Source organism: Lytechinus variegatus, chromosome 1 (assembly GCF_018143015.1).
Source record: "Lytechinus variegatus isolate NC3 chromosome 1, Lvar_3.0, whole genome shotgun sequence".
NCBI lineage: Eukaryota > Metazoa > Echinodermata > Echinoidea > Temnopleuroida > Toxopneustidae > Lytechinus > Lytechinus variegatus.
The window spans coordinates 33,421,952-33,441,769 of NC_054740.1; the positions used below are offsets into that span (position 1 = coordinate 33,421,952).

The 19,818-nt window shown below is 35.5% G+C and overlaps 1 protein-coding gene across 1 annotated transcript in view; it reads right to left on the bottom strand.

The window, feature by feature from the left end:
• Nucleotides 1-19,818, bottom strand: part of LOC121411945 (neuropeptide CCHamide-1 receptor-like) — a 49,111-nt gene that overhangs the window by 20,503 nt on the left and 8,790 nt on the right. Inside the window, exon 2 of the mRNA XM_041604860.1 lies at nucleotides 1,143-1,215. The gene's annotated coding sequence lies outside the window, so the exon portion shown is untranslated. The remainder of the gene's footprint in view (nucleotides 1-1,142; nucleotides 1,216-19,818) is intronic.

Consider the following 19,818-nt stretch of genomic DNA (forward strand, 5'->3'; position numbering starts at 1 on the left):
AAAAAGAGAAACATTATGGAGAGAAAAGTAGCGATATTTCATATCACTCGAGGCAGGGAAAGTCCAAAATGCAGGATAACAGAGCTGTATGTAATACATAAACTGTGAAAGAGAGGGAAGGAAAGAGATAGAAAGAAACTTGGAAATTAGGGAAACAGTGGCAGGGAAATGATATGAGAGAGGCGATGCAGGGATGAAATGGGCGCAAAATTAGGAGTATTAATATTAATGAGAGAGGGGAGGGAGAGAGTAGACACAATAAAAGGATAAGAAATGACTTCATTAACTTATTTTAGGTAATTTTTTTTATTAGGTGAAACGCTTTCTAACGTGAGTGGCGATCTGCATCTGGCCACTTAAACATTTCTGCTGATAAAATCATTCGTAGTTGCTCGATAAATAGAATATGTAAAGAGAATAAACTAGGCATTGTGTCAAAAGCTTTTTAGAGTATAACAGATGTGTCATAAAAAGTCAAGTCCGACCATTCCATACTTCTAAAGAAAGATGTTAAATCTTCATGGTAATTGCGCCAAAAATAAATATGCTGAAGATTCCTCAATAGAAAGGTCAAAATATGATTTCATGAATTTAGTCAAACGTTTCACCATGGGAGAAGAACGGATTGAACTTTAACATGTCTAATTTAAACAAGACTGGCAACAAAAACACTTTGTAGTTATTTATATTCAATGAATGAGTGATTATTCCTACCATGAAGAGAATTTACTTCATTAATTTCTCCCATTTAGATGCAACTAACACGTGTATTGATCGTGCATTTTATCGCCGTTGAGAGCGCAGACCAATTCTTTCTTTTAATATTGTGTGATGCACTAGTGGTCGTTGTACCTAATGGGACCCTTTTCAACCAAGGAGTACTTTAATGAATGTTGACAACGCTAACATTTCGGTAGGCCTACTCACATTACTTATGAACCCACATTTTCCAGACAAACCAAAGCAAGTAAAGCTGAAAAATTATTAACGTTAAATTTTGCTGAAAGTGATATTTGAAAACAGTAATCAAATAAACAATAATGATACATAAACCAACGCCATGCATGAGACCGAGTTTCTTACGGAAAATTATAACGACGCTGAACCAAAGTAGCAAATATTATGTCTGTAACAGAAAATACCTCTTTGTGCTGGTTCTGAAAAGTATCCTCAGCAAGAATTCAACAAGTGCAATACGGGTAATCCCAGCTGAACCTGCATAATAGAGAGGTGGAGGAATAAAAAGAAGGTATCAATACTAAAATGAATCGATCTTCGCAAGAAAGGAACCTTGAAAGATCCTCCCACGAAAACATCCGGAGGGGGGCATTTTGAATGGATTGAAGTTGTTGACGAACCGATAAGTCCTAAAATATACTAATGAACTCTCTAGATACTATTAAAAGTTTAACACGATTATCATATCTATATGTCTGGTCAGATCGAAGCGCCTTGGTTCAGTTTAAAGTACTGAACGCCTGCATGCATATGGGCCTCTGGGGATGATCTGATGGCGAGGCGAATAAACGAATTGGAACGGACAAAGATCATGATGACATCTTTGGGGGTAATAATGGTAGATGGCGGATTGTCACGCCTCGCTAAAGGTCTGGACCAGGATAAAGGATGGAGCATAACAAGGTATCTTCGAACTTTTTACGAGGTTAGATCGTTTCCATGAGTATACTGAGTTTAGAGGAATTATAAGGGGAAAATAATCGTTTTAATCGGAGTTGTTTTTTTTAATAGAGAACGTGTAAATCTTTAGTCGTATTTCTTAGACATGATTATTATGTTTATAAAGTTGATACTCGGAAAGAAATATGATACGGAAATTCATATTTCAAGGGGAAACTATCAACAAAGTCACCATATTCTCTACCACATCTTTCATATCCAACCTACCAATTGTCATCATAATCAATATTTTGGAAGTCCTCGTGATAAAAAACAAGTGGAATGCCTCTGGCCGTCTCACCTGCATCACGCGGTTCAATATAGCATCAGTGCTGACTTTGAAAACTACTCTAACTCGCACAAGATGTTCAGTGATACATGGTTACTTTTATGTCCACTTTTTATGAACTAGACCAATAAACTTACAGAGATATGATGGTTATTCAACAAAAAAAACCCAACATGGCCAAAGTTCATTGACCTTACATGACCTTTGACCTTGATCATGTGACTTGAAACTCGCACAGGATGTTCAGTGATACTTGATTACTCTTATGTCCAAGATTCATGAATCAGATCTATAAACTTTCAAAGTTATGATGGTAATTCAACAGATACACCCAATTCGGCCAAAGTTCATTAACCTTTGACCTTGGTCATGTGACCTGAAATGCGCACAGGATGTTCAGTGATACTTGATTACTCTAATGTCCAAGTTTAACGAACTAGACCAATAAACTTTCAAAGTTATGATGGTAATTCAACAGATACCCCCAATTCGGCCAAAGTTCATTGACCCTAAATGACCTTTGACCTTGGTCATGTGACATAAAACTCACGCAGGATGTTAAGTGATAATTGATTAACCTTATGTCCAAGTTTCATGAACTAGGTCCATATATTTTCTAAGTTATGATGACATTGCCGCCGTCGCCGTCGCCGCCGCCGTCGGAAAAGCGGCGCCTATAGTCTCACTCTGCTATGCAGGTGATAAAAAAAACATCGCATTCACTTCCCAAGCAAAATGGTATCGATGCTGCATGAAAATATCAATAAAAAGTCGGTCTTCTAAGAAAAAAAGTCCATTCACGTCCAATGCAGAGGATTCCGGAAAGTTTGGTATATACAATATATACAGTATAAACAATAAACTTAAAGGTCACATAATATACGTGGAATCGTCGTCTTTAGTGTGTGTGTGACCACCCATGCAGTAATTAATATGTACATCGTTTAATGGTTACGTGAAACCGCCTGTCAAGATACGACAACACCGCGCCTCGAGGCCTCCTTGTCACTCTACTGATCGACATGACCTATTTCAGGACTTATTCTATGAAAAATTGATCAACTTACATGTAATAATCGGTGTTTTGCCATTATACACACCCCATGGGATACAAAACAGAAATGCAAATTGCTCGTTTCTGTTATGCAAATACAACAATATCACATAAGAGCTGAAATGTAATCCCTCGATCATACCCCAGATAGAACTTTTCATGAGTTTTCATTGATAATGCCCTCTATATTTTACCTTTTTCTTGGGTTCAGCCTCTTCGATTTTCCGCCAGTTAGAATGAAATAGTCATAATTTTATGCTTTCATAAATGATTTATTTTTACTCGGATTTTTATCGTCATATTTGTTAGCGCGTTTTTCACTTAATTGTATGCCCTGAGATGTGATTCTAGGTCAATCGTTGCCATAAATTTATTCCAAGGCCATTCATTATCTTGTCTCAGAAATTGAGGAAAGGTTTGAATACAGTGTATAATAATAACAATAGTTACATTTTATGGCGCCTAATACGTTGGTTTACTTTGCAATTATTATTACCTCGATCATAAGATCCATCACTATTCCAGACATAAAGTGCACCATCTCCACTCCCTGGGGAGTATCATTGCCAGGCAACCGTTTATCGGAACACACGTGCCAATCTAATCACATTGACGTTCACGTTCTATACCTGGTACCCGTTTAACACCAGGGTGGAGAGTCACAAACGTGATTAAGTACCTTGCCAAAGACAGCGCCGAATGGGATTCGAACCCTCGACCTATGGTTTAAGAATCAAGTGACTGAACCACTACGCCACGACACTTCCACTTATAAATGATCAGATTCAAGCTAATGGTAAGCGGTTTATTTTGGTCTATTTCTTTTATTTGAACATAGACTAATCACAGTCAGACTTTTTTTCCTTAACAGCATTCCTAAATAAGCCCTCAGACGCTTCTCAAAACTAAAGTTCTCTTTGTTATCATTATCAATATTTCGGCAATGAAAAGTATATCATATTGGTACAATGTATGAACATAGCAGTATAGATAGAGTATACATTGAGCACGCAATAGACGGCCTGGGTCAAATAAAGTTAACTCAATTACTCTATCCAATAAAGACCGTGACAAAATAGTGGGTATATGAACAAAAAGCTTAAGAACAACAAACAAAAGAATGGCATGCTTGATAACCTTAAGTTCATCTTAACTTATCTATAAATGGATACTAATAAAGTTACATTATGACACGAAAAAATAAATGTATTACAAAATCAACATTATTGTATAGTGTCTTTAAGAATAATATAGAATTCTAAGAACACCAATGCCTCTCGATAAGTAATCACATTTAAGAGTATCATTGATGCCTTTAAGATACGGCAAATGTATTTATTGCACCATCGATATATCTTTGGGGTATCCCTAATGGAACGTTTTTATTTCTTAATGGAGTATTCATTACGGATAACCAACGAGGATATTTAATTCAATGGAACTTGCCAGAGGCGTCCTGTAACAGTCTAAGTCGATAGCTAACATGTAAGTTGAAAAACAAAAACTTACTTGGAATATTACAAGTCTATATTGGCCCCGGGAACCTCTGCTATCTACTACGATCTTGAAAACATGGATCAACCAATGATTTTATATGTTGAAAGTTCCTCTTGTACGTTATATAATGTTAACATTGTCATGATAACTATGTTCAAAGAATAATGATAGGGATACAGTCATATACGATATTGAATAAACTGAAGTAAGTGTATAATGTATTAAAATTTATTGATAAATTTGATGATATGATTTCAGAAAGTAAACAGAGGGAAAAGGGAAATGCTCTGAAAATCAAGATAATCCTTACATTTGCTCGAGCTACCTATATTTTCAACGGCGATCAGTGCAATCAAGAAATCAATCTTGCCAGGTACCCATTCAACTTACCTGGGTCGAGTGCAGAACTGTGAAGATAGATTTCTTTCTGAAGGAAAACACGCCATGGTTAGGATTCGAACCCAGGGCTCTCTGGTTGAACGACGAGAATCAGAACCACTAGACCACGACACGCCAGCTACACAATTGTGCATTCATTTTCATACGTCGATATTTAGACTAAAGACTTTCCTACGTCAAAGTGAACTTTTCAAGATATAATGTAATATGTGTATATCCTAAAATTGGATGAGTAAAATTAACCCTACATTGGGTTAAACAGAAAGACATGTTTGTGTGTTGGCTAAAATATTAGGCCAAAACATATTTTAAGAATAATCTTTCACCTTACATTGCATATACACTTTGAAAAAATTAACTTCATTTCCCCAGTGCCCAGTAAGATGTGTTTCCCGATTTCTTCGCAAAGGAAACTAGAGGAAATTGCCATTGTACATTGTGATGTCCTATCAGTTGCCTGTCAGTTTGCTCTTGATGCTCTATCATGCTCCACAAGATAGCTAGGTTTTTTTTAATTATTTGTCATTCTGGTCGTCAACGTACTGGTTAGCATTCGGAGATTAAACAATTTTATCTGGACAAGAAAACCTGAAATTAGATCGTTTGACAGAGTTCAAGAAAATAGGTGAAACGAACTGTTGGTTAAATGAGACGTGATGTAATGATCATCAATATCTTGTCGGGTTGGAGAGGGTTTCTAAGTAGGTGCAAGAACATGACTCAATTGATACTTAATCTATATGCCAATGTGTAAGCGTGAAATTGGATGAACTAATGTAAAGTCTTTGCGTAAGTGCGTGTCTGGGTGTGTGAGGTCGTGCGTGCGCGCATGCGTGTTTGTATGTCCAATGCGTGCATGTGGGCATAGTGTATACCTTTTGCTAAAAAGAGAAAGCTGCAGCGTTCACACTGAAAAAAGAAGGCACACGGTACAAAACTGTATAAATACGATCTAACAAATGAATTCAAACACAAAGTTAAGATCCCATTTTGACAGATGGCCGTTGGATAAAAAAAATCAGTGTCTCTAATGGATACGTAATTTCAATTGATTTTATCACTTATATATCGAGGCCTGAAGACATTGCAGCCTTTAGCAACAGATTCTAGCTTAATTGAACAGATTTAGCAAAAATAGAAAGAAGTCTAGAAAAATAAAAGGTATCAAACAGCAGATGTTTGTCCATTGATGTATTTCATCATCCCATTTTCCTCTGTTTTAGTCCGTTGGTCAATAATACTTACGTGGATATTCTAGGGGAAAAATCAATCTTGATTTTGCAATTCGTTTGGTTCTGTTTTTAAATTGAATGTTATCTTCTTTTTACTAAAGGAAGCCTGACATTGAACCTGGCATACTCTTTCTTATTAATGTTAATCACGGCCTGGAAAAAATGTATAAGTGTCTGATCAGTTGACTACGCATGCTATCATCATGTTCAAAGATTAATGTACATAATTTTTTACAATTAATGACGCAGTAAAACTTACAAAACTTGAGATTGAATTGCCCTGGGCTGTTAATCAATCATAATAATTGGGGGAACCTTTCACTATCTCTGACTGTGATTGTCTTCCTCAACAAGAAAATATGAATACTAGCAAGGAAGTTAACTACTTCATGAACTGACTGATCGTGATAAATCCCTTCCCCATAAAGAACTAATAATAAATACAATAGGAAAAATACTAAAAATCAATTTGATAACTGAAATAAATAAATAAAGAAAAGAGTAAAAAAAAAAAAAAAGGAAATAGATACAAATCTGAAAGTGAACAAGGTGGCTGAAGTAATTTTCCAACTGTTGCAGAGATAATGGGGGTACCAAGGAGAAGCGAAAATGACGTTATCATTTCTCTTCAATAATGAAAGGGGTAATACAGACTTACAGGAACAATGCTTATCTCTTCGATGCTCTTTTTATCCGTTCTTCCCTTTCCCCGTTTTTCTCGTGTTATTTAACGAGTCACAAAAATAAAAGGAGGCGGCCGCCCCCGCATCGGCCCCTGTAGCGCCACCCTGACAAACTGCTTTAGTATGCAGTCAGTCCAGTATGCATAAGATGAGAACACTGCCCTAACAGAAGATACAAACATTTCGTAATTGATATCCCTAATCATTTATCGTGCTCCACTGCTTGACTATGTTGTTCTACTCATATCACTGCATAGATTTAGAGGTGCAATAGGTTTTCCTCTTATCCGTCAAAGCGCTATCATATTTCTATATTAGTAATAATAATTCCTTACTCTGTTACAGACAATTGTGTGATACCGCAGGGCTCTACTTTCTGGCCTTTCCTTTTCTCACATCCATGACATATCCCACTGGAAAAAACACAGTGTCACACAATGTGTTCACATAGTGGAAAGAGAGCTGTGATTCACACTGATAAAACCCTCAAATTTAACAGTGCGAATTTATTTTCACACTGTGGACACCTCGACAGTGTGACTGTTCACAGCATGTTCACATGGTCGACTATGAGAAAATAAGATTCATACTGTTAGATCCCTCAAACAGTGTGAAGGTGAATAACTGTGTCCCACAAGGTAAACGCATGCAGTTTGGGACACTGTGATCTGTCCAGAAAGTTATACAGATGAAATAAATGTACATTAATTAACCATGGACTTAGGAAGAACATGATTGAACATTCACCAAAATAAATTGCAATTGATGTCAGCAAAGAATGCATCAATTGTTACTGGTATTATTATTTTCTTCATCGATGTTATTCTCGTAAGTCTAGAGCAGATCCCATATTATAAGCGTGTGAGATTCATTGTACATCTAAGTTCTTTATGTCACATTGCTCTGTTACAACCATACAATGCAAAGCTAATTGTAATTCACCAACAACCCCAAGTTTTTACGGACCTGGACAGATTATAATTGATATTGTGTACCTTCAAGGCTCCTAGACCACTGGCGTGATTAAACAAATTTTTGACGACATTGCCATCGAAAGTATTCGTTATCAGGACAACGCCCTCTGGCGTTTACAAGCGTTCAGAGCTTCACAACTCAATTATTCATCCATTTAAATTGGCTTGATAAGATCGCTTTAATTCAATACAGGGTTTAATGTCATTTGACATTTAAATGAGCAAGTAACTATATCACTTTTATTTTTTCAATTGTCGTAACTTTAAATGGATTCTCAAATAAGAGATGATGAAAAGACAAAACAGCCATCAAAACTATTTGTTTTCCTCCATAGTGATTGAATGATATTAAAGGGGGAAAAAGGGAAACCACCTATGCCTTGTTTCGTGTGATGTGAGTGTTAAAATCACTATGGTCAATTCTATTCACAATGGGAAATCATCATTGAAGATGAAAATCATTATTAAAATCACTTCAAATCAGTACAATAATGATTAAATAAACATGGAACCAAATTGCTGAATTTTGGCCGATGTGCGCAATATCTTTATTCTTATAACGGAACTCTTCCATATTGTATTGCATCTGTAATATATATGATAGAAAAATGCAATAAATACTTCTTTATATCTATATTTTGTTTTTCATTAAAACAGAAGCTCATTCTTTATTCATTATATTAATTCAATAGATTACTACGTCAAACGACAGGTGGTTTAAAGTCCTGGTAATACGCATTTCCGTCCTTCTTTGGAAATAAACACTAGCAAACATTTAGGAAAATCCTTGCACAAAAAATTCTACTCCTCGGGCATTTTGTCCCAAACCGTAAAAAGACCGTTAAAAAGAATTTATGAGGTTTTCTATAACCGAAATTAATAGATTCCCAGGTAGGTATGTGACCTTTAAATCGGTATTATTTAACCTATATAAGAATAGGGAGGGGAGGGTAAGAAACACATCTAGAAACGTGCATAAATAAATTGAGTGAACGTCAAGGAGACACAAAGCTATCTTATAGGTTATATCTTGTTAAAGGAAACCAAAACCCAAGAAGAGAAGTAATCCTATTAAAAAAAGTAAAATGAGAGGAACAATAAAAAAAAAAGTTTCATCAAAATCGGTTATGAAATAAGCAAGTTATGGAAGTTTGAAAACTCTTGTTGTACTTTCTATGGGCATTGGCAAATGTGCTTCAAAATGGCTGATTTTGTGAACAACTCTCCATTTGTTTTGTACACAAATTTTCAGATTTCCTCATTATCTTTCAAATTGCATGTTGCCTAATTCTGAGCACAACATATGTCATGGGAAAATATAATCCACACCATATATGTGAAGGCCAGGGGGAGATAATGTGAAATATGTAAAATAAAGGGGAAAATCTGAAAATATGAGTACAAAACAAATGGAGAGTTGTCCACAAAATCAGCCATTTTGAAGCGCGTTTGCCAATTTGAGGATCCACATAGTAAGTACAACAAGACTTTTTAATCGTCCATAACTTGCTTCATAACCGATTTTGATGAAACTTTTTTTTAAATTTTCCTCTCATTCTACTCTTTCCAATAAGATTGCTTCTCTTCTTCGGTTTTGGTTTCCTTTAACAGAGGAGGGGGGGGGGGGTGAATGGTTAACTGATAGGATATTGGGAATCTGAAAAAAAAACGATGAGAATCATGATTCAGGAACTTGTGACAGTTAAATAAATACGATATATTTATTCAGGACAAAATTAGTCTAACCAGTATTAAAATAGAATAATCTCAATTTAATCTGATGATTTTTTCCAATGGGTTGAGTTTGAAAACTCAAAACATCAGATTAGATAACACTAAAATGATTAAAAGTTATGAACTAACCTTCCTAACATAAGTATGAAATTAATGGACAGTGAACATTATCAAAAGTGCATAGACCTATAGGTCGTGGTTGTAAAAGTGGTCATGGTGATTACTTTAGTTCAAGTAAACGGGCACTTGGACAAGACAAGTGACAATGTAGAGAATGAGAGAGTTTCAATTAGGAGAAACACGCAAAATCTTCACGATAATGAGACATATGGGATCCGTAAAATGAGATACACTGACTAAATTGGGTCAACATTTTGTTGGTCTCATCTATACAGTGAGAATGCTGTAATAATCAAAATACTCAAAGTATTTGTATAAAAAACGGTTTATTAAAATGTATTGGTTGTGTGTGTGTTATTTTTACAGAAAATTGTAACAACGATAAGGGAATGAGACCATATCTTTCTTTCCAAGGTCTCCCCTTCTTTCTTTCTCTATTTGTCTGTCTCTCTCTCTCCACTTCTCATCTCAGAAATAAAGACGAGTTACTTTCTGCTATTCGTACATTGGATGCTATGACGTGAATATGAAAGTATCTTCGGGCGCTGATTGCTGATGATTGCACGTTGAAGGAAAATGTTTATTTGAGCGCACATGCGTGTACAAGCTGAAGAAATTCAAGCCTCATTATTAGACCAATTGAGGAGACGGATAGAGGGTTCTGATGATACCCCCAGGGAATCCATAAAGACCTAACATCACGATCGCCGTATACGGTATGTTACAAACAACGTATTCATCAGTCACAACGTCAAACTTTTATATGACCGATCATCATTCGGGAACGTACAGATGGTGAATAAATAAAGAGGCTTTAATAGAAGAAAATAATAATTTGTGAACAAATTTTCGGCATTACCCCTACTCAAAAGATCTTTAGCAAATATAGACAGCCAGCGTTTATTCGTTTCTTGTTTGGTTGATTTGGTGTCACATCCTTTGTTGTGACAGAAGTTTTCCAGAGACGACTTCCGTTAGACTGAGGCAACGTGAAATATTGTGACTCCTTGATAAAAGTGATGATAATAATTAACACTTACAATCAAGAAGGCTCTAGGCGCTCGACAATAATGATGTATGATAATATCTCTAGCTTGAGCAGGTAATTTTTTTTACGCGATTGCGCGATTCATGGAGCATATTTCTACCAAGTAAAAAGAAAAACTGCAGCACATTTGGATAAATTTCATGCTCAACGAAATAAACGTATATTTTACAAATTTTAGCATTAAAGATGCCAAGAATCTAAGGGCAAACAATCTCAAAGACATTACATTCCATGCAATGAAGAGGGGAAAAATTAACATAAAATTGGTGGCGGCAATTGTGCGGTATAGTCCAATCTTCTTAAATAAGTAATATGAGCATCTGAAGTAGATGTGAAGATAGTAACTAACCTAGGATCCGTTGTAAAACTCAGAAGATCTTAAGAAAGTAATAAATGCACGCTTCTGATTGGTCGAAAAATCAAATGACGTTTGATTTTATCGTTGCCGCCGATTGCAACGCTTTCTGTAGAGGTGCTGTGGCTCATTGGATAAGCCTCCGGACTTTGAACCACAAGGTCCAGGGTTCAAATTTACCATGGCACCCGTGTCCTTATAGGCAAGGCGTTTATCTACATTTGCCTCTCTCCACCCAAGTGTAGTAAATGGGTACCCGGTAGGAAGGAATTTCTTGAATGCTTGAGTGCCCGATCAAGGTAGCCGTGGTAGAGCCTCGAGGTAATAGCATGTAGCGCTTAGAAACATTGTATTAAGCGTTATATAAATGTTGCATATTATTATTATTGATATTATCAATATTTCTGCAACTGATCTCAAGTGAACCAAACGAGAACACGTACTCTCTTTTTAACGAATATGGAACATCGTGAGTGGGGGTGTATGATGATGGATGGGTTGTCTATCCTTTTAAATTCAATTCGTTACATAGGATTTAAGCTATATTATCCTCCAACCACCATAACCCGGTTGTTTTTCCTTTTCCTATAGGAGGGATGGAAGAAATGCAACCCATGCAATATAAGGGTGTTATCTTCTGTTTCACCCTGGTTTGGTATAATATGAGCTGATTGAGTAGGCTTTGGTTTCTAATGATTTAAGTAAAAATATCGAGAAAATTCAGAACACAAGTAATATAGGAGGGAGGATAGGAAAGAGAGAGAGAGAGAGAGAGAGAGAGAAGAATGGTTACCGAAATTAAACGGATGCAGAATATGAGGTATCACTTCTAAAATGAACAAGAAAATTGCTGGCTTTGAGTGAACCGGTAATTACTTTCTGGATGATCTCCTGTTGTCAGGTAATCAAATTGTGATGTCTCTCTAGATCAAGCAGGTATACAAGAAAACCTTGGTCGTTGTTATTACTCAAATATGATCCGTGGGATTACCCTTGAAAGACGGCCTAGGAATAAAATCCAATCTCCTGTATTAATCAGGAGAGCGACCTCGTCTATATTCATGGTTAATCATAGGACCCAAGATCATTGTCTATCAATCAGAGCAGGGCTATCCCACTCCTGCCACCTCTATTTTATAGGCACTCCTGGGTCAAAGTGTACAAGCACTCCTTTGTTCCTCTTGATCATCATCATCGTCGTCGCCGCATTCATAATAATCATCATAAACTATCAACAAGACTTCCACCTCCTTTTCTAACCTTCTCCTCTTCCGGATCTTTGTCATCACTTTCACCACCATCATCTACTAAGGAAAAACCGACAGATTTGAAATGTGAACATTACTTTTTATACAAGATACGTTGAAAATACGAGGTTGTTGATAAATAATTTTTGAAAAATATCATTGTAGCGACCAAAAAAGTGAGACAAACCATCTATAATCAGCCCCAAGTGAGTTGACATGAACTTTTATTTTTGCCTTTTATCAGTAGATCTGGGTGTGGCATGGCCACAATGGATTGGAGTTTGATGGCGGAAACGCTTCATCAACAAAGTGGTGCCGACAAAAGATAACACCGTAGATTTGTCTTACTTACTTACAAAGATTTGATTTTAATCGTATTACACCTTACCATGAACTTGATTACCTGTGTATGAAATACGATTTATCATATTAATATCAAAGATTAAGCTTTAATATAATAATCATGGTCACCACGGTAGTGTAATGTCATTATTTGACTCGCTCAACTGACCAAGATTGGTTTATCAAGTTGGTTTCTTTCATTTCTTGAATGCGACAAGGTCAAATGTCAATCACATCCAGAAATGGACAATATTAAACTGTTTTCATATAAAGGGATTATGACAAGAGTTTGTTTCATTAATGTGATATGAGAAAATGGCAAATAATCACATAAGATAGAAATAAACATTGGTTAACTAATCTATATCTAAGCGTGCGAAATTTAGATTTTAGTTTTAAACGGGTTTATAAAGTGAGTCATGATGTAATGAGTTTGTTGTCTGTATTTGAAAGGAAACGGTACAATCTCAAGTATATTAAAACACTGATTAACTATCTGCATATAAACATGGTAAGTGTAGTTCAAAAAGGGTTTTAGAGCGGGAAGTTTATCGATTTTGGTTTTCTGAATATGATTTTGGTGTTTATCATAGATACATGCCTTCTATTTAGAAAAAAAAATCCACACCCACATAGGATTGAACCATAAATATACTACGTGCAAATGTTATGTAGTTATGTTCACATCTATTGAATAATAGAGAGCAAGTGAGCATGGAATGAGGTTTGTTGTAGCTTCTTAATTTTTCTGAATTATTTAGTGGTATCAATTATTTAGACCACTTCCTGGCTATTTCTAAATTTCAAACAAGAGGGTATTCAAGACCATCCTTCCAATTAATCGGATGAATTATTGATTAACATTATTTTAGTTGCAAGAACAAGAAAGGTCGGGTATTCCCTTGTGACAAAATGACATCAACGCTGAAGTAATATGCATTTGTAAGAAGCATTCAATAATAACTCAGGTGAAATATCCCCAGCCATATACGTTTTGTGATATCAATTACTTACTCATTTTATACATATGATAAGAATTATATGTTCAGCGTCAGGAAGTTATCCTGTTTATTTTACTTACCCAAGGTTCCATCCACCACTATACAAAAAACACTTGAATAAAGAGAGAAAGGGGAAACAGACATCGCACTAAATCGATGTCTCTCAAAATTGGACGATAAAACATTATATCATATTTTATAAAAAAAAAAAATGAAATGTAAGTGCTCAACGCGGGTGATATTATATATACACACTCACTACCTTTTTTATGATATGAAATATTACTTTGTTTATTTTTCAGAAACAGTAACAGAGAAGTTTTTGGTTAGATTTTGATGAGTGGGCAATTCTACACGATCAAGGTGGAGTCAAATCATGTTTCCAAACTGGGAGAAAATAATTGAAATAATGGGTATTTTATATAATAACTAGAATGCGTGGTGTCATCGCTTTTCTTTACTGGGATAACGTCTTTGTAAGCGATAAAGGAAACAAGTGGAATGCCTCTGGCCGTCTCACCTGCATCACGCGATTCAACATAGCAGCAGTGCTGACTCTGAAAACTACTATAACTCGCACAAGATGTTCATTGATACTTGGTTACTCTTATTTCCACGTTTTATGAACTAGACCAATACACTTTACAGAGATAGAATGGTAATTCAACAAATACCCGCAATATGGCCAAAGTTCATTGACCTCACATGACCTTTGACCTTGATCATGTGACCTGAAACTTGCACAGGATATTTGGTGATACTTGATTACTCTTTTGTCCAAGTTTCAAAAGTCAGATCAATAAACTTGCAGTTATGATGGTAATTCAACAGATACCCCCATTATTGCCAAGTTCATTGACCTTTAACCTTGGTCATGTGACCTAAAATGCACACAGGATGTTCAGTGATACTTGATTACTCTTATGTCCAAGTTTTATGAACTAGACCAACATACTTTTAAAGTTAAGATGGTAATTCAACAAATACCCCCAATTCGGCCAAAAATCATTGACCCTAAATGACCTTTGACATTGATCATGTGACCTAAAACTTGCACAGGATGTTCAGTGATACTAGATTACTATTATTTCCAAGTTTCATGAATCAGATTCAAAAACTTTTAAAGTTTTGATTGTAATTCAACAGATACCCCCCAAATCGGCCAAAGTTCATTGACCCTAAATGACCTTTGACCTTGGTCATGTGACGTGAAACTCATGCAGGATGTTTGATGATACTTGATTAACCTTATGTCCAAGTTTAATGAACAAGGTTTATATATTTTCTAAGTTATAATGTCATTTCAAAAACTTAACCTTAGGTTAAGATTTGATGTTGACGCCGCCGCCGCCGCTGTCGGAAAAGCGGCGCCTATAGTCTCACTTTGCTATACAGGTGAGACAAAAACGCACTTTATAACGTGCAAATCTGAATGTTAAACTGACAACGATTTTGAGGTTTAATTTCGGGATGTTATAGTAATTTTAGTCATGAAAATCTCTGTTACAATTTAATAAGAGAGAGAGTGCATTCTCAACATTAACAGGGTAAAGCCAAATGCACTTAAGAAAGTCCTAAATGGCTTATTATCGTAGGTATTATCAGTATTCAGAGATCAATAAAACAAAAACAAGTTAAGTCGACTAAAATAAGCCCAATAAAAAAAATGGTGCAAAGATGTTTAAGTTGAAATTTTAAAAAGTGACAGTGTGTAGGTGCAACTGACTAGGAGATAGAAAACATGTTGTGAACAACAACAAAACGAGAAAGAAGAAGAAAACAAGAAATCAATAATCATCGAGATAAAACGGAAGAATGGATCGTTTAATTCCTCAACGAAAGAAATCCTAACGCAGAGCAACAAGAATATGTCCTAAATCTCTCAATATGATACGCAATAAAATAAGTAAATCCGAATATCTATGTTCACATTTGATAAAATGACTCGATGCAGAAAGCCTAATGACCACTAATGTATGGACTTGTAAAGCGAAAATTGCACACTGCATGATTTTTCAACAACCCACTGACCAGTGATTAAGTATCACACCTCGTTAAGAAAACACGATTCTAAAATGTTTAATGGCCTGTGAAATTCTGAGAGAATCGATAAAACGTCTTTCATGCAATTCTAATTCAGTAAACAGTAATTTTTCATATGGGGGTTGAAAATATTGCATCGGAAGAGAATATGAATTATATTATGTCATGATAGTTTTTAATCACAAACATGAAAGATGAAGGCAACCCAAAAAAATGAATAGCATGCATAAGACAGGATACAACCGGCGATGTAGTGAAAATTTCCCCACTGTTAGAGAAGATTCAATAAGTCTTTTGGAATGATCAAAATATCGTCAATACAGTTTTCAAACATTGGCTAAGGTTATCATTATCATCCAATATTTGTTCACGTGGAGATGGTATATTCGTAACGAAGCATGAAGAAAACTTCCATTCCTTTGTATAATGGATTTAAGATTTATCAAAGTGCATTTCCATGATATAGGAAGAAAAAATTAAAAAAAGGTATATATGCTGGATTATATTAACTTGAAAATATACATTATGGGGTGACATACTGATAAGAATTGATTGTCTTGCCATTACCATTATCGTTGCTACCTTTATTATTATTTGATTAACAATCACTGACATAATCAATATTATTTTTTTCATTAGTAATATATCATCACTGGAGTAGATTCTGCCAACTTTAACGTACCCAACGTCAGGTTGTTTGTATTCCACGGTCGAGAAGAAGATTGTGTCATATGATATTAACCAAACAAAGAGAGATTTAACATTTACCAAAGATTTCGCACGGGACTCAAACCACTTGTTCGTTGACCCATCTATCTCCGCCAAAGATACTATGCCTGCGGTCTTGGCCAGCTCACTCTGTCATGATCCTTACATCACTATCACTGTCATGGGAAAATGCTCGTTTCCATAATCATCACTCGCAGTTGACTTGCTGAGATGTCAAAAAAAGATAATTAATCATTGTATTCAAAGTTCTTCCACGGGTTTTCCATAATATTACCGACTCGTGAGGACACCATAACCTTAATTCCAGGCACTACTCAACCCACAACCCTGTACCGGATCCAGGACAGTTTTGTTCCGCCGAAATCTGCTCAGCCGACAATAGCTACCTAAAATGCGAAAATTGCTCCGCCGATAATTGCTCTGCCGATATTCACACCGCGGACAATTGCTCCGCCGATATTTGCTCAGCTGACAATTGCTCCGCCGAAATTTACTTCGCAAAATGTGACAATTTCTCCGCGGACATTTGCTCCGCAAAATGCGACTATTGCTACAACGACATTTACTCCGCGGACATTTGCTCCCCAAATGCGACTATTGCTCCACCGACATTTACTCCGCGGACATTTGCTCCGCAAAATGCGACTATTGCTACACCGACATTTGCTCCGCAAAATGTGACAAATTCTCCACAGGCATGACCGATGAAATTTGGATCTGGAACATCCTTGGTCTGGTTTTCTTTATTATTTCTTTATTAATTTACTTAGTTGGAGTTTCATACAAACTTGCAATGGAAATAGCATCATTATATTGATAGGAACATAATGCTCTCCACAACGAACCTGCATACGCATTTTAAATACAATTTGGTAAAATCAAATCAGTAGATTTACATATAACACTAAACGAATTTGAATGCAAAAATTGAGGGTTTTTTTAACCCATCTAAACATTAAACAGTTCTTTAAAGGACAAGTCCATCCGGACAGGAAAAGTTGAATTTAATAAATAGAAAGAAAAATCCAACAAGCATAACACTGAAAATTCCATCAAAATCGGATGTAAATAAAGTAAAGTTACAAAATTCTAAAGTAAAGTAAAGTAAAATAGTGTGTGTATTTGAGTTTTGTCAGACGTGTATCAATCAGATATGATTATTTACGTCTGGGACCGACCTTTAACGTCACCATCCGAAAGACGTGACCAGGGCTCGAACCTCGACCTCTGCATCAATTTGTAACTTCCCCACAGCTTGGATTACAGGCGCACGCCACAACGCCCAGTTAATAAATAAAGTAAAGTTACAAAATTCTAAAGTTTCGCTTAATTTTTCAAAACAGTTATTAGCGCATCCTGGTCTGTATGTAAATGAGAGTGATGACGTCATATTTTTTTATAGTTTACATTCGATTTTGAAGGAAGTTTCAGTTTATGCTAGTTTGAGTTTCTCTATTAATTGATCAAAATTCTTCTGGAGTGGACTTGAAATTTTATTAACTGCACTAAATACATTAAACAGCGCTCTAAAACTATATTACACAGCTTGTGTATGTAAAAAATCAAACAGCGTTTTTCATTTGTGGAAAGATATATTATTATAAAAATCAGAATAAACTGGAAACAAAATCACATTATTTTTATTACACCAAGCCTTAATGATTGCTTGTCGAGATTTTTCTCCAGATAAATTGAGGACAAGACTTGGAATTAAATGAACCCTGCGATAATATGAATTTGATACGGGAAAGATAGAATCAAGTTTTGTAACGTTGAATCGGCTAATATAACAGTTTGAAAATTTTCAATTCACGTTCTATATTCCGATTTTGAAGTTGACAATGCTGCTGATAATGGCAGGTTTAGTTGTACAACTCTTTACATGAAATTCATATATCTTCCTTTATAACCTGAATATGCTGCTCATCTTTGTCTAAATTCAACATTATTTTTATTATTACATACTGTACGTTTTGAAACGATCCGATACTTATCGATCCATCGATATTCCAGGAAACAGCTATTGATTGATTAATTGTATGCTTTTAGATGTAAGTATACCGGGTAATATGTACAAATGTAAATAAATGTAATAATAATCAAACAAATGTATTACTCAATAAACAAAAAAGACATTTTAAAAAGAATGCGGAAGACTACCATGGTGAACGATTATGCTTGATAACGATGGCGGCCTCATAAAAGGTACATGTACTTCTTCATTGATCAAGAGAGGGTGCAGTGCAGGTGTAAGTGTAGGTGCATCGAAAATGTTCGCTCTCTTTAAGGCACTCAGAATTGATTTTTAACACCTTATTACAAAAAATAAGTTATAAGGCTGCTACAGAAAAAAAATATTTAGCCTTATCAAGATTATTGCACCATCGATCGGATGAAACACAAATGTACATAGAACACAATATCATGATTACACATCCTCGAAAATGCTTCAAATATACCTTAAAAACAGAGCACTAATATCTATTTACTGTTTCGACCGATTTCCGACTTTTTTATTCAAACATAAATAAAATAACCTGTTTATTAAGATATTTAGATTAATAGACAATTTGCTCCCTAACGTTTTAAGCAAAAAGAAGAGAGAAAATTATGTAACAAATAATCTATTCAGCACAAAGGGGATCCTGGAGAACAACGCCCCCAATCGTATGATATAAGTTGTCCTTCTTATTTCACTCTTTTCAAGCCCGATGAGCACCCATTTCCTTTTAAGCTTTCTGTTCCCTTCTAAAAGCGCATCTATCTGTTGGAAAATCGCTTTCAAAATGTTTTTATTGCCCCCTTTGGCTCCTTCTTTTCATAGTTTAGATAAATTTTTGGTCGAAAATATCATTCAAATGACGATCAAAATTATGATTGCGATGTCTTTAAATGAATTAATAAAATCATTAAAATTTTATTTTTAGGTAAAATATGGCCAAAATGACCACTAAGATTGTAATTTGGCAAATGAAACCACTTTAACTAAAGTCTGGGTACATTTTTACTTAAGATCATGAAGATAGACCGTTTGAATTGGTTGTGGTTTGTCAAATTGGTCATCTTGGTCAAAAATTGGCCACAATCTCGTGATCAATATGGTGCCGCTACTGTGTATAGAAAAAAACCCGAATTAACAGGAACTGAGGAAGATGCTGGATATATTTTATGAAACACTTGAGACTTGATAATGTGCTTACAGATTAACTAAAGATTGAAGCTGACTGCCATTGCAAATATTGTGCTATGTTTCAGATTATGCGGAGACTGGAAAGGAGAATAACTTGTTTGCTATTAACAGGAACAGGGGCGGCGGATCGAGTTTGAAAGTGAATGGCACAGGGAATAAAGAGCGCTTCATCTCTTGAAAACTGCATCTTAAAACAAAGTACAT